Here is a 15,230-nt window from a genome sequence, read left to right as displayed (position 1 = left end):
AAGTCTTGATTAAGTACCAAATCTGTTCTGTCCAAGTTTCCTTTAGTTTTGCTGAAGGAATGGCTTAGCATAGAATGAATTATTGTATAACATTTCTAGGAATGGGACAGAAAAGAGTTTGAAAAGCTCTCATTTTATTTAGAGCTATACATCTGGTGTTACCCTAAAAATGACACAATTTAAAGCAAGGATAAAATCTTCAAAAGAACAATTCTGCTTTAATGTATTTCTTACTAAAGGGAAAATGTTCCATATTTGATATAAAAATCTGAATGTAGTTTATACCACTAACTCTTTACTATCAAGAAAACAACATTGCATGTCATTAGAACAAGCTACTAGATTCTATCCCACACACAAAGAGACATTACCCATCTCCCTGATTAAAATCTAGGGTTCCTTTATGTACTTTCACAATATACAAATATCTTAATATAATATCAAGGTAAATTTTAGTACTGGCTAATTTTTTATCAATAATGCATTTGATTATTATAAAATAGCACATTTATATGTGTGCTGCACAATGTTACAAACCACAGATAAGCAAAAGAAGAAAATAAAATCACCATATTCCCATCCTCCCACGCAAAGATTGTCATTCTTAAAGTATTCTTTATTCTTTCATATTTTTCTATACTTATATATACATTTACCACCACATCATACCAAATACACTATTTTGTCAAATACACTATTTTGCAGCCTGTTTTCAAGTTAATTATCTCCAGTTTGCCTGTTAATAGATTTTTATTCTATTTTTCTACCCAGTCTATATGAAAATTTCCCTGATTGCTCCAAAACTGTTCTTTACAGCTGCTTTGTCCTAATCAGGATCAATCTGATACAACACACTATCTGATTGCCACCTCCCCAAGACTTACTTTTAATCAAGCAAACATAGCCCCTATTTGATTTTTTTTTCATGATATTGACTTGTTGGCGATGGTTAGGTTCAAGTTATCCTGAAAAAATGTTTTTAACATTTTAACATTTTAATGCTGCTAGAGAGTTAATAAATTATCTGAAAACCACATGTTAACTAACTGCATAATGTGTCCACTTCTGAAAGCTTTTGTTGGAATCGAGAGAAAATTAATCATTGTGCTAGCAAGGATTCTGTACTAATTTTTGAAAGACTGAGTGTCCTCTTGATCTTTCTGCAGTGGGAGGACATGATGTATTAACTTCCCCACATGAACGAGCACAAAGGTGTGCCAAAGACAAAGCCTTCACTCTTACTGAAATGGGACGTCTTTGTAGTCTATATGAAGAACATTTTCCCCATACATTATTCCACCCAGCAGAGTGAAATTTAAACGAGAGTGTGTTCCTGTGGGTTGAGTAGTACCATTTAAGCTAAATTAATGTTTATTTAGTATCTAATAATGTTTTCTATTGAGAGAAGCGGGGCTCTGTTTTTTTAAGGTTTTTGCCAAGTCCCATAAATCTGGGAAAAGGCTGTCGGTGTTACTAAGACCCAAAGTGGCCACACACAGAATAAACAAGAGCCTAGTTTATAAAGTCGTCACTGAGAGACCCATTGGGGTAAATTTGGATTTCTCAGTATTAATTTATGATGTGTGCCATGCACTTTGCTCTCAAAGAAAGAGAATAGGAAAGGAGTGAAAAAAAAAAAAACCCATATATTTAAAACAATGCTTTAATACATTAATTTTCTACTTATGTCTAACATCCTCTCAAAACAAAACCACAAAATAAAAATGAGTGCTTCTGTGAACTATGAAAAGCTGGTGGTACATTTAGGTGGTGTGTTAGCATTCCTACCATTAATATCTCGATGTCACTACAAAGGACAATTTGCTGGGTGTCTCTCCTCCAACTCAGAAATTTTTGAATTATTTACTTAATCAAAGCTAGAGAAGTTACTTCTTTAACAATACGATAGAGTTTCCAATTAAAAAAATCTAGTAAAATTTTGAGAAACTGCTGTTTCATCTATAACTTCAGTATGAGCCAAAGAATAATTCCTATTAATTTTACTATCTTAAAAGCCAAAATTTATTACTCTAGACATGAAATTACAACCTTATTTAAAATTCCATAGTAAAAACTTTCTGAAGATGTCATAATTTATCTATAAAAGACACATACGACATAAGGGAAATAAGGAATCCAACTATCTCATGGTGGTCCTATTTTTATTTAATTGTTCTCCATGGAAATATGACATTTTCTCCCACTTCACAGTGGTCATGGATCTCAGAGAGCAGGATGCAGATAACTTTTAGAAAGAAGAATAAAGGCTCTTGATATTTGTTTTATTTCAGAGATCCCACATAGAGGGTCTTCATAAGAGGAAAAGGAATGGCATTACTTAGTGTCTGAAAAACCCTGTCAATATTTTCTTTAATTTTATGGCTCCTTTTGCTCTCTCACTAGAAAGATTCCCAGACAAGCAATGTAATAACCTTCTCTCTTTTTGGCTGTGTGATGGTTTCTCAAAATAAATTTAACACATCTTATACATTTTTTCCTGAATACTTTTCTCTTGAGCCATACTCATGAATTCAAAAGACTTTCTCTGGGAATGCCAAATTCTAAGACATTGTTACCTTAGCTAGCAATCATATCATCAAGGATGAGTTTATCTCAGACAACTTGCAAAACTGTATCTCCTCTTTTCAATAAACTTATCTCACCCATTCACAAGAATGATCATGGTATCTACCACGTAACAGTCATGATGTTTTCTGCCATTAGGTAGAAAAATGATGTGATAGGGTGCATACATGTACAATCAGATTATACAAATAAAGTTATTAACACTGTGGCTCACATATAAGGTCTAAAGTAAATGTTCATTTTAAAATTATTATTGCAGTCATTCAAAGTGGCTAGAGATAAGAATAACATAAAAGTATATATTCCAGTTGTCCAATCAAATGTAAACCACGTGAGTAATTTAAAATTTTTGTAGCCACATGAGTAAAGTAAAAAGTAACAGGTAAAACTAATCTAGCAATATATTTTATTTAACTCAACATATCAAAAGTATTATCATTTCAACATATAATTTAAAAATTACTAATCAGATTTTTTTTCAAACCAAGACTTTGAAATCAAGTGCACATTTTACACCGACAGTATTTCTCTACTTGCATGCTAAATTTAACTGGAAACACTTGATCTATATTCAGATTTCACAAAATGTATTATTGAAAAGGCAGATTGATAGATTTTTCCAAACTTAAACATTTTCCAATAACTAAATCAAGCATTACTTTTAACATTAAAATAGGTGAATGTGAGGCTTGCTTTGAAAGTTGGGCAAAATGTTAGAATCCATACTCTTCAACTCCCCTTTACGCAATGGTCATGGATAGTGCAGGCTAGCTTCCAGTGATAAAAGTCTGCATAAGCAATAAGCATATGCTTGCAAACCATACAAAAGTTCCTCAGAGACATTCTGGTGGTTACGTAAGTTGTGTTCAGTTTTGTATCACATGAAGTGTAAGGTAAAAAATACATCACCTTGCTGGGAAATCCCTTTCCCCCTATCTCACAGTAAAAACTGGTTTCTCCCTCTGGGCGTAAGAGATTAAAGAGAGTTTATTCTCTTCCTAGAATGGTTCCATTTGACTATATGAATTCTGGAGGCAAAGATTTTACATTTTATCCTCTATTTTACCCTCAAACTGGCATAAAAATGCTTGACATCTCAGATATGTTCAATTTATTTTGTAGAATGAAACAATGATTTAATTAACTAATAAGCCAAATTTCAAACTGTGAAGTATTGACACCGATGTGATAGTTTGAAAAACATATCGAAGACTTGCTGTTATTATTACTTTTCGTTATTATTACTTTTTCTTTTGGAGTGTATAACAAAAGCAAAATCATAAATCAAACAGTGATGCAATAAGAAATTTACATGTTTTAATGCTATTGCTATTGTTAGTTTTTAGTATAAAGGGGACTCAAGTTTTCATTTGTTTGGCAAAATGAAAGCATTTCAAGAGCTACTTTGCTGGAGACTTGGAGTAACTGAAAATACAACTCATGGGTAAGAAGCCAAAAAAGGAACAAGCAGTCACCAGGACGTGCAACTTCTTACTGAGCAAGTTGCTTGAGTATTTTAAATAGAAAAAAAGAAATCAACAAACATGGCAGAGATTATTTGGGGGAGAAATTTTAAGATATTTTCAAAGAGAAGCTATTTCTGATAACTTGAATGCAAAACTTCGAGATAAGAATACAGATGAATAAAGAAAAACCAGGGGTGTAGTATGGGTGATTTGATCTACTTATATCTGCATAGTACTTTATAGAAAAGCCTTTACTCAGCAATTGTGAATTAAAACAGCATGCTACCATACTTACTGGATGCAAAGGAATTAGTTACCCTTTTTAAAAAAAATGGTGTAGTAGCAGATAGCAAAATTTAAAAAAATGGAGGAATGGGATGTAAGAATCAGTCTTGTATATGTTTACTGTAAAGATATCTTTATTTTTAGACTTGCTACTAACTATCTAGCTGGAAAGCATTTGATAATCAATACTGGAGAATATAATCCTACAATCAATTTAGCAGCAAATTCTGGATATACATACACGCATATCACCAGCCCTCTCCTACTTCTTCCTTTAGATTTTTTTTTTTAACCCCAAGATTGAGGAATATCAGAATTCCTGATTTTCTCGCAAGCAGTGGGGACAACCAAAGCAATCGGCGGATCCCTATAAGAGATTTTTAGGAGTCTTCCTGCAGAGAGAAAGTACAATGTCCCAGACATAACCCAATGCCCGGTGCTAGTTCTGGGTTTCATTCTCTCAAATCCCAACTATCTCTTAGATAGTGATTTCAGTTAATTAATAAAAATTAAACAAATTATCACTACAACTAAAGCCAGCTAATTTGTTACCACAGTCACACATTATAAAATGACAATCTGTGTAATGGCATTGAAATTTTATCTTCACAGTAGGTTGTAGAAAATTTGGGTTAAAAGGAACAGATGGGAAAAATGAAAAAAATCAAAATTTGAATTCAAAGTTATAAAAAAGTCAGTGACAAATGATAAGTCCCACCATTGATAAAAGTTCAATGATCAACACTAATACAGCCTGTGGTAGGTAAGAAGAGCTCATTGCTATTTTAATTTCTGCCTTTCTTTTCATTTAAAAATGAATTTATACTAGGTGGGCCGTGGTGGTTGAGTGGCAGAATTCTTGCCTGCCATGCTGGGGACCTGGCTTTGTTTCCTGGTGCCTGCCCATGCAAAAACAAACAAACAAACAAAAAATGAATGTATACTCTTGAATATTCACCTTAATATAACTTTCTTTAGCCTTTTGCCCTGAACCTCCGTGGGGACCTGATAGTACCCATGGTTTATCATGCAGGAAAGGATAACCTCCTCTTCAGACTCTCTTACTTGAGTTCTAATTATCCAGATAAGATTCTTGGCTGAGAGTAAACACACATTTCTATAGGATATTTGTTTTTAAAGGAGACAATGTTTATATATTTAGCTGGATTTTGAGGGTGTTGAAATGCAAAAGTGAAATACAATGGGAAATTAATTCAAAGCACTTGCTTTGGAGCACCTCAGGGTTTACTTTCAGTTAGAGTATTCCAATGAGAAGATATTAGTATAAACCCTTCTCTCAGCACAATGCCTCTCATATGGACTAAAGAAGTAGTCCATCTGAACAGAAAAATGTAGTTAGAAACTTTGAAAGTCATTTAGTCCAAAACTTAAAATGCTGCCCAAATTTTAAATTTCCTAATAGGTACTGATAATATTTCTTCCCTAAAAATATACAAGTAATACTTGCCCCAAGAATGATGATGGACAGCAGGCACAGTCACTGCATACAGCTGGGATCAAGTTTCTGAATCACAGAACATGATGCTATAAATCATGAGGAATATTTAATGTAACTGGACTGAGAAAAATGGAAAGTGCCAAGGTAAAAGAATGAGATTCAAGGCTCTACAGTTGTTTTATAGTGCTTTTCACGCAGGTGCACAGCTGAGATTCAATCATCTTTTGAATTCCAAGTCTTCCGGGAGCAATGGAGCCTCCCTAGACACTGTATGTGGCATGGACACAGCTTGTCCAAAGAGTGCCAGCCTTGGAAAACAGCCCTGTGGACTCCTCCTCTCCTGTCACCTCAGCCCAAGGAGACCCTTATCTTGCTTCTCTTTCCAGCATTCAGTGCCTTCCTGCTTGCTCCAGATTGTCTAGTCTTGAAGTGTCCATCTCCTCTGTGACCAATGAATTGAGCAATGTTCAGGTGTTACAGGCAGTAAATAATTTCTAAGCTCCGATCTCTCTTCTGCCCCATTCTTTTAGGACTGACTTGGAGATAAGTTAATCAAAGCTCAGATGTTCATAATCGATGGCTGATAATATTTACCTTTTGATAGGAAGCGTAAATATTTTATTTTTCTAAAAAAAGATGGAAAAAAGAACATGGAAGTTACGATGGAAGAGAGCCTCCGGGACATAGCAGGGGCTGCACTTGGAATTGCATCAAACCTCACACAAATCCCGCCTGTGGAGGGTCTGCCTGCTCTCTCTATTCCATTTGCTTACTAACACTTTCGAAATGAGCATCTCTGAAATGCACTTGCACAGTTTATTTGGGAATTTATTGCAAATGAAGTAATGGTCTGAATGGCAGTGATTTGAAATACAGTAGTACGGATTGTTTCTCTGTTTATAGGGAAATAGAAGTGCGGTATAAAGTACACCTTGTAAGTCTACCAGACAGAACCATAAAACTGAATAAGTCCATTGAATAGAATACAACTAAGGTGATAACTTTAGGTCGGCCCTAAATAATAGACAACCATAAAAAATAATTAGAGCAAAGGGTAAAACCTTTTTTTAAAAAAAAATGCATAAATATAAACAAACTTTGGCTAAAGCTGAGATTTACTTTTTAAAAATATACTTATTTTAAAATATAGCATAACTTATCTTTCTACTCATAAAGAACGATGCCATTATTACTGGCATCTCCCTTCATGTTGTATCAGATGATTGCTTACAAAATGACATAATATATTTTTTTTAATGTTGCAACTATTTTTCCAGCATTCTGTTCCAAAAATTTTCAAATGTATAACTAAGTTAAAAGAATTGTGCAGCAAACATCCATATGCCCACACCTGGATGCACAAAGAACCTTTTTCTGTATGTACTCTGTCACCTATCCATCAATTCATTGGTGTTTTTAAAATGTTTTTGAACTAAGATGCAGATATTGATACACTTCACCCCTACACACTTCAGCAAGATATACATAATTTTGTTTTCTCTTGTAATTTAAAAGTATACCGTTAAGAGATAATAATTAACAAAATATATTTACTATTGTGTACCAAACCACTTGGAGGCAGTTAACTTGTCCATTAGAGCCTGGTGCTTATGGGCTGCAGTCTTAGTTTTATCTCCCTGATGGGTCAATTAGTTATTTTCTTTTCCACAGGCACATGTTACATCCCTAACACCACTCAGACACACGGAAACTTAATGTATTTTCAACAAGGGAGTTATAGGCACGCGCACACAAATCTTTAGTTAAAGGAGAATTAGCAAGGAGTAAGTTTCTTGTAAATGATTCATTTATGATTTCCACACTGTGAAACATTTATTATTTGAGAAAGGTTCCAATAATTATATTTCTCTTCTAGAAGTATAGTATTTACAAGCATGCGAGTTTAACTTTTTAGTTCAGATATCTATTTCTAAAGGAAGTTAGCTCTTCAACGCAAAGCTATTAAGGAGTCTATTATTACCAGGTGTCTTAGGTTCCTGGGGCTGCTGTGACAAGGTACCACAAAGCAGATGACTTAAAAGAACAGAAGTTTATTATTTCGCAGTTCTGGAGGGTAAAGTCTAAAAGCAAGGTGTTGGCAGGGCAAGGTTTCCTCTGAATCCTGAAGAGAATATTTCCTTGCTTCTTCCCAGCTTCTGGCAGTTACTAGCAATCCTTGGCCTTCCATGGCTTCTAGAAACATCACACCAATTCTTCTCTCCTCCAGTTTAACGGGCTTTCCCCAGTGTCTGTGTGTCCAAATTCCTACTTCTTATTAGGACGTAGTAGTATTATATCAGAGCTCGACACAATCCAGTTTGGATTCATCTTAACCACTCACATCATCAAAGACTCTATATTTCCAAATAAGGTCCCTTTTATGGTACTGGAGGTTCAGAATCAAATGCACCTTTTTGGAGGACACATCTCAACCCATAACACCAGGGTAATCTTTGTACCCATTATAGCACAACATGTAAACAGTACTTGATTTTTCATAAAAGCAGAGGCGCCTCAGTCAACAACAGTTTAATGCTGAGCAACTGAAAATATGAATAAACAGTATGATGTATTATACTTATGCAGTACCCTTTATTTTAGCTAATGTGCTTTCTTTTAAACATTTTTTTGGCATGAGCAGGCTCGGGGAATCGAACCGGGTCTTGGCATGGCAGGCGAGAACTCTGCCGCTGAGCCACTGTTGCCCATATAAACTTTTTAAAATTGTATAATATAACATATATACAAAGCAAAGAAAGAAAGAAAGCGATAGTTTTTAAAACACTATTCAACAAGTAGTTATAGAACAGATTCCAGAGCTTGTCATGGGCTACCATACCATCATCTCAGATTTTTCCTTATAGCTACTCCAGAATATAGGAGGCTAGAAGGAAATAAATATTTTTTTTACCGTCACAATCAACTTTTTTTCCTTCTTTTTTTGTGAAAAATAGCACATATGCAAAAAATTCAAAGCACAGCACAACAATTAGTTGTAGAACAGATTTCAGAGTTTGGTATGGGTTACAATCCCACAATTTTAGGTTTTTACTTTTAGCTGCTCTAAGATACTGGAGACTAAAAGAAATTTTAATTTAATGATTCCGTAATCCTATTCATTAGTTAAATCCTACAATTCTTTGTATAACTCTACCATTATCTTTGATCTTTCTGTCCTGCTCTTTAAGGTTATTTGGGCTATGGCCATTGTAACAGTTGGAAGGTGCTGTCAATAAAATGGGGTAGGGAGATGGAACTATCTGATGTTCTGGAGAGGCTAGGCCTTCTAAGTTTTAAGACTTATCTGATCCAGGGACCCATTTGGAGGTTGCAGGTTTCTGGAAAGTTACCCTAGTGCATGGAAACTTTGTAACATCTTTTATATTGCCCTAGATGTTCTTTAGGATTGGCTGGAATGGTTTTGGTTGGGGTTATGATAGGTAGCAATGTCTAACTAAAACTTGCATAAGAGTGAATTTCAGAGTAGCCTCTTGACTCTATTTGAACTCTCTCACCCACCGATACTTTATAAGTTACACTTCTTTTCCCCCTTTTGGTCAGGATGGAATTGTTGATCCCACTGTGCCAGGGCCGGATTCATTCCAGAGCCATCTCCCACGCCACCAGGGAGACTTTCATTCATGGATGTCACGTCCTATGTAGTAGGGGAGGGCAATGATTTCACTTGCAGAGTTGGGCTTTGAGAGTAAGGCCACATCTGAACGATGAAAGGTCCTCTGGAAGTGCCTTTTAGGCATACCTATAGGTAGGCTGAGCTTCTCTGCTACCTACATTAGCTTCACAAGAGTAAGCCTCAAGAGCTGATGTGCTTTTAAGTCCAAATTTATCTGGCTTACTGAAGTACTTTGATTTTTCTTCTGAAGAAGATTAGTAATTTCAATTATTATTTCCTACAGATTATACATTTGCTTAGAAATGTTACATGAAGACAAAATAATGTATTACTGTAACATATTTATATATACATAATATATTAATATGTTTATATAACAAATATTATTAATATTTCTATAACATACTTACATAACATTATATAACATATATAATATAAATATGAAATTTATATATACTATATATATAAATGTGGCATTTATATAACATATTTATATAGCATGTATTTACATAACATTTTATATATTTCATAGAATGCTAGACATAGAGTCTACCAACTTAAAGAAATAATTTGATTTTCCAGAGTCAAAGTGTCCAAAACGGCTCTCTTGAAGAAAAACTCTCTTTTTCTTCACTACATTGTAATTTAATATCGAAATGTTTAAGAATGCATACCAATCTATGAGTAAACTCTATCCATTTACATACTGATTAACTCTCCCCACAAAGCCATCACTTCTATCACCAATATTCTTTCAGTATAAAGTAAACATATATAAAGATATCTAGCAAGAAAAAAAAAAAAAGGGCCAGGGAAGGCTAGGGTGGCTCAGCAGGCAGAGTTCTCACCTGCCATGCCAGAGACCTGGGTTTGATTCCTGGTGCCTGTCCATGGAAAAAAGAAAAAGGCCAAGATATCTAACAAATTTAAGAACTAGACATTTCCTTATAAACAGCACTAAACTGTCTATAGGAAAATCATTAGCATAACAGAGGAAAATAGTTCTGGCTGTGAATATCTTATATGGTTTACAAACACTGTGGACCTTCCCACAAGACGTACTTCCCAAAAAGTCATGGTTCTAAACACATTTTTCTTTGGAATATGATGCCATTAACACTTGGCACGACAGTGCTCAAATGGAAGTGAGTCTGCATAATGGTTTACTTTATTTTTTATATAGATAAACACACTGGGTCACTGTACAGAGAGGCTGATACTTCGGGAATAAATGCTACTTTTAAATATAGAAAGTCTCATTATCCCTGACACAAGCCTACCTTTTTAGTTAAAGTAAAAAAAAAATGATCTGGGTTTTAAGGCTAGTTCATTTCATAAGGTTAAAAGTGCATTTTTTATTTGCGAGGGTAGATAAAGAAAGGAAATCTCAAAATGTGGCAATAACTAAATATAACTTTGTTAATATCAAACAAAATAGCAATTATCATGTTCGTTTTTCAATGCTGGTATAATATGACGTAAGTTGAGAGGTTCTGATTGTTTTCACAGTATTAATAAAGACATTTTTAATTCATTGCTCCAAAGGAGACTAAAGTTCTTGGGAAAATGCTTCTATAGGTTAACTCTTTGGTATCTCTAAGCAGCTCCCCACTGAACATTGTGTCTTTCTCTCCACAATTTGACAACTACCAACACTCTATATGTGTCGTCTAAGTTGCAGTAATACGCTGATGTCTGATTCTTTTGGTAGATTCCCAAGATGATCTTCCAAAAACCTTCTTATTTCTCTTTTCCAATTCATCAGTAAATGAAAAAAAAGATCAATTTGGATTGAACACACATCACCATTAGTTGGGGGAAAACAAAACAAAACAAAGAGACTCACCAATACTTTGCTTTTCAGGGATGTAACTCTTCGCCTCAGCAATATTCAGTCCACAGCTTTCCACTTTAGACACCCAAAGCACACCAGTTTGCGACATCACCCAGAATTTTCTCTAGCCACAAAAACAGAAGCTCAGAATTCCTAGCCTCTCTCACAAATCCCTTACATTAACTTTTTTCACCCCTTCCCACCAACTGTATATATTGGTGGACCTGCTTCTTTAACAACATCGCTATCTTTACCCTCATCGCAGCCACCAGTCATGCCTCACAGGATCCTACTTGCTCAGTCCACTAACCCCGAGTGGCAGTCCCTTCCTTTCCTACTTTGCCTGGACTGCAATATTCACTTATTTTGACAATGGCTGCTCTTTCATCTAAAAATTGCAAAACCGCTTATAAGCATTTGAATCAACTGAGAGGATTGTTAAAATTGCGGTTGCCAAGACTTCATCCCCAAATATTCCATACTATCTTTCAGCACATTAAATGCACAGGAGCCTGGATTAACCACAAAAGCATTCCCAGGAAGTAACACTCAATCTAAATACTTTTTAGCAGCCACTGATTTTAAAGTTGGTTCCAAAATCTGTAGTGCTAGACTCACAAATTCCCCCAAGCTCCAATCCTTATCTGTCTGTATTACCTAATTCCTGGACTATTACAATATCATTTTAGCTCCTTTTCCAGCCTCCTTCATTTCAATTCCCATTCATACCTCTGAAGGTATTTTGATAAAATTAACTTAGTAGGCAATGCAGAACTGTTTGATGTTTCATACACCAGAAAGATAAACTCCTGAAGTTTTCAAGGACTTCCTAAATCTGTGCCAAAACTTTCATTTTGGATGTATCTTACTTTTCCTCTACTTTGTCAATAAAATGCTGTCTTATGCTAACTTAATCATTATATTGTCAAATTCACTCTTGTTATGTATGAGGACACAAGTGACAGAATACAAGTGATTAGATGTAACCACAATCACCTTGAAAGCCAATCACTTTGAGAGCAGGTCCCAGAATCTAGGTCTTGTGTTTTTCCTTACACTGTCCTGAGGACAGTAAGATATCAGCAACTGTTAGGTGACTAGGGCGTAGGAAGCAAGCAAGAAAGGAACAAATGAGAGTTAAGGAAGAAAGAAAGAAGGACTAACTAGTGTTGAAAAAATAGATCATATTTACTCTCCTAAGAATTTCAGAGCCATTATAGCTATTATTACATTCCCAAAATTGTATAATTTAAGGAATAAAAAGAACTAAGCCAAGTATTATTTATTATGTTGCAAAAAGAATTATTAACAATGATTTACAGCTCAATTTTTCAACAGCTTTGAGCAAAATTGAGTTTTTAAGCCTAAAAGTATAATGCAAAACTACTAACTAATTTGATGAGAAGAAAAAGGAAGATGTTAGATAAATACAAGGGTATAAGTATTTTTTCTCATGGAGGTGTGACAGAAGATGATATGGTTGAGAGATGGATTAATATACCATAAGAGTGGCAAAATTGCTATTAATACCGACTGAGATTGTGGGACTAGGAAGAAATTGGGCCAGATCAAGAAAAAGGGTGGAAGAGAGAAATAAGCAGATGAATTGAATCATGAGTCAGGTAGGATTAGTGCACTAAAAACAAAGAACAAGTGAGACCAAGTCATAGTGAGAGGAAGAGATTAAGAAAATGAGAGGAGGGGAGGGGGAAGGAGTGACAGAGAGAAACAAAGGAGAAAGGTAGAGGCAGAGAAATACAGACAGAGAGAGACAGTGGGTGACAGGCAGGGAGGCAGAGAGATTCATTTCACTCTGGAAAAAGAATTAGGGAGTTGCAGGAGAATGGCAGTGATGCAGCCATGCTGAGGCTCTGCCTGTAGAGACAGGTGTTATGTCTCTAACAAGTACCTCAGGGAAGAAGACGGAATCACAGCCCTGGAGGTAATGGGACCCTCCAGACAGGACTGGTGAGACTGCGCCTGGTGTTCAAACCTGGGCACCTCATTATCCAAAAGGGGCAGCGAAGCTGGAAGGAGTTCAGAGACATGAGAGAAGAATGATTAAAATGCAGGGAAGGATGATTGATGATGAAAGATTAAAGCACTGTACAAACACAACTTGGCTAAGCAACAAGTTGATGGGCAAAGAATCTATCTACAAACGGGCAAAAGATATAAATGGTCCAGAGGGAAAAAAAAATAATCTGGTACCGGGAGGAGAGGGTTAAGGGAATAATTGCTAAGAAGCAGAAAAGAAGGCAACTCTGAAACCAGGAAGGGAGGCAAAAACCTGGGAAGCCGTTAATCTGCTATGAGGAAGGCACTATCCCGGGAAACGGTTGATACCACTCTGATTGCATGTAAAAGATACAAGCCACATGGATAATTGCCAGGCATCTTGAAAATAATGCAATCAACAGCACAATTAGGGAATAGGTCAACAATTCAAACTCAATTTTCAAAGGAGCTGAAAAATTTAGCTTTATCCTCCATTTTTTTCTTCAGACAGATATGGCCTTCATTAAATAGTGACCTGAAATGGTAAAGTAATTCAGTTGTTTCCAGAAGTGTTAAAAATGGCATAACAAACCTTTAAAATATTGTTTCCAGTGAATCGATGTGTTGGTTTGCACTATGGTGTTTTTAAAGATTAAAACATAAATGAACCACTTACATAGTTAGGTATAAGGGTAGATATAAAACCTTGAAGTCACCTTTCCTGTGAGAGCGTGACAACTCTCTACAGAAGGAAATAAAGATTCCCAGGTAGAACTTCATCTATAATAACACAGGTTGGTGCGTGTCCACATAGGCCAATCTGTGTTTTTCCTATGAGTCACCCTGTAAGACTCATCCCATCATTGGAAGAAACTGTGAACTACCCACACAGGTAATGTTTTGGATCCAGTTTGGATCATCAGCCTCACACTCACCAACAGTCACAGGATTGTTCTTTCTTTTATTATAACCAAGATACAGATTTCATCTGCATCGTCAGGAAAACTCCTGATGCTTCAATTGCAAACTCTGAATAAATGAAATTCTTAGACTGCTGTTGGCAGGTTTTCCATTAGTTTTCATTCTACATTTTACTTGCTTGACAAACTTTTATCTCTGTGCTTGGAAAGCCAAAGTAATAATAAACTGTACCTGTTGTGTAGCTGTTTCCAATTTGTAAAACACATGTGTGCACATTATCTCATATATATTTCATCTTTGGAGTCAGTTGTAAATCTTCCATTTTACAAATAAAGAAGCTAAAATCAGAGGCATAATAGAGAAGCCAAAGTCAAGTAGACAATAGGAACCATCAACAGCAAAGGTCTGCTTCCAATTTTCACTGCACTGTGTTACTTATATGATTCATGTACTCAATCATAGCACCAATAAACACTTACACTTCACAAGGTGGTGACTATTTATAAAACCACATCCTCATCGCGAAGTTCTCGGGAGACATCAAAGCACAATTGCAATATAAGAAGAATAAAAAAAGCAAATGAAGCAAATCCAGAAAAAACAGTAAGATCACAGCTTAGTTGCTTAAGGTTCCAGAAGTTGTAGCTATTTGTTTGTAGAGAACGGCATATCATAGTTGATTCAAATACAACTCTTGTCAGAATGAAAAAAGTAGTGGAAAGTAAAGGTAGTTTAAGCATTTAAAGAAGAGGACATACTGCAGGTTACTAGGTGGAACAGCAAATGGGAGAGAAGAAGATTTAACAGATGTGCAGTAGGAGGAGGGTGGGGCAGAAACCTGAGGAAGAGGAATGTAGAACAGGAGTGGAAGCCACTGTCAAGTTTCCAGGAACTGTGAAAACAAGCATATGTACAGAAAGGAACTTGGCAATCTTTTCCCAAATGCACCAAGGAACAATCTGCAGAGAAGAAGTTTACAGTAGCCCAGAGGAAATACACTTAGCAGAGACAAACGTCATCTTGGGACTGACTGAAAGGAAAATAAGT

General features: G+C 35.6%; 1 protein-coding gene across 1 annotated transcript in view; it reads right to left on the bottom strand.

Annotated features, from left to right (window-relative positions):
* LOC143681366 (semaphorin-3D-like) overlaps nt 1-12,354 on the bottom strand; it is a 137,842-nt gene extending 125,488 nt beyond the window's left edge. Inside the window, exons 1-2 of the mRNA XM_077158359.1 lie at nt 12,261-12,354; nt 11,277-11,388 (exon numbers count right to left, since the gene is read on the bottom strand). The gene's annotated coding sequence lies outside the window, so the exon portion shown is untranslated. The remainder of the gene's footprint in view (nt 1-11,276; nt 11,389-12,260) is intronic.
* Between the last annotated feature and the right edge of the window lie 2,876 nt (nt 12,355-15,230).

Source organism: Tamandua tetradactyla, chromosome 1, assembly GCF_023851605.1.
Source record: "Tamandua tetradactyla isolate mTamTet1 chromosome 1, mTamTet1.pri, whole genome shotgun sequence".
Taxonomy (NCBI): Eukaryota; Metazoa; Chordata; class Mammalia; order Pilosa; family Myrmecophagidae; genus Tamandua; species Tamandua tetradactyla.
The sequence above is the reverse complement of the archived record's forward strand: the minus strand, read 5'-3'. Positions and strand labels throughout refer to the sequence as shown.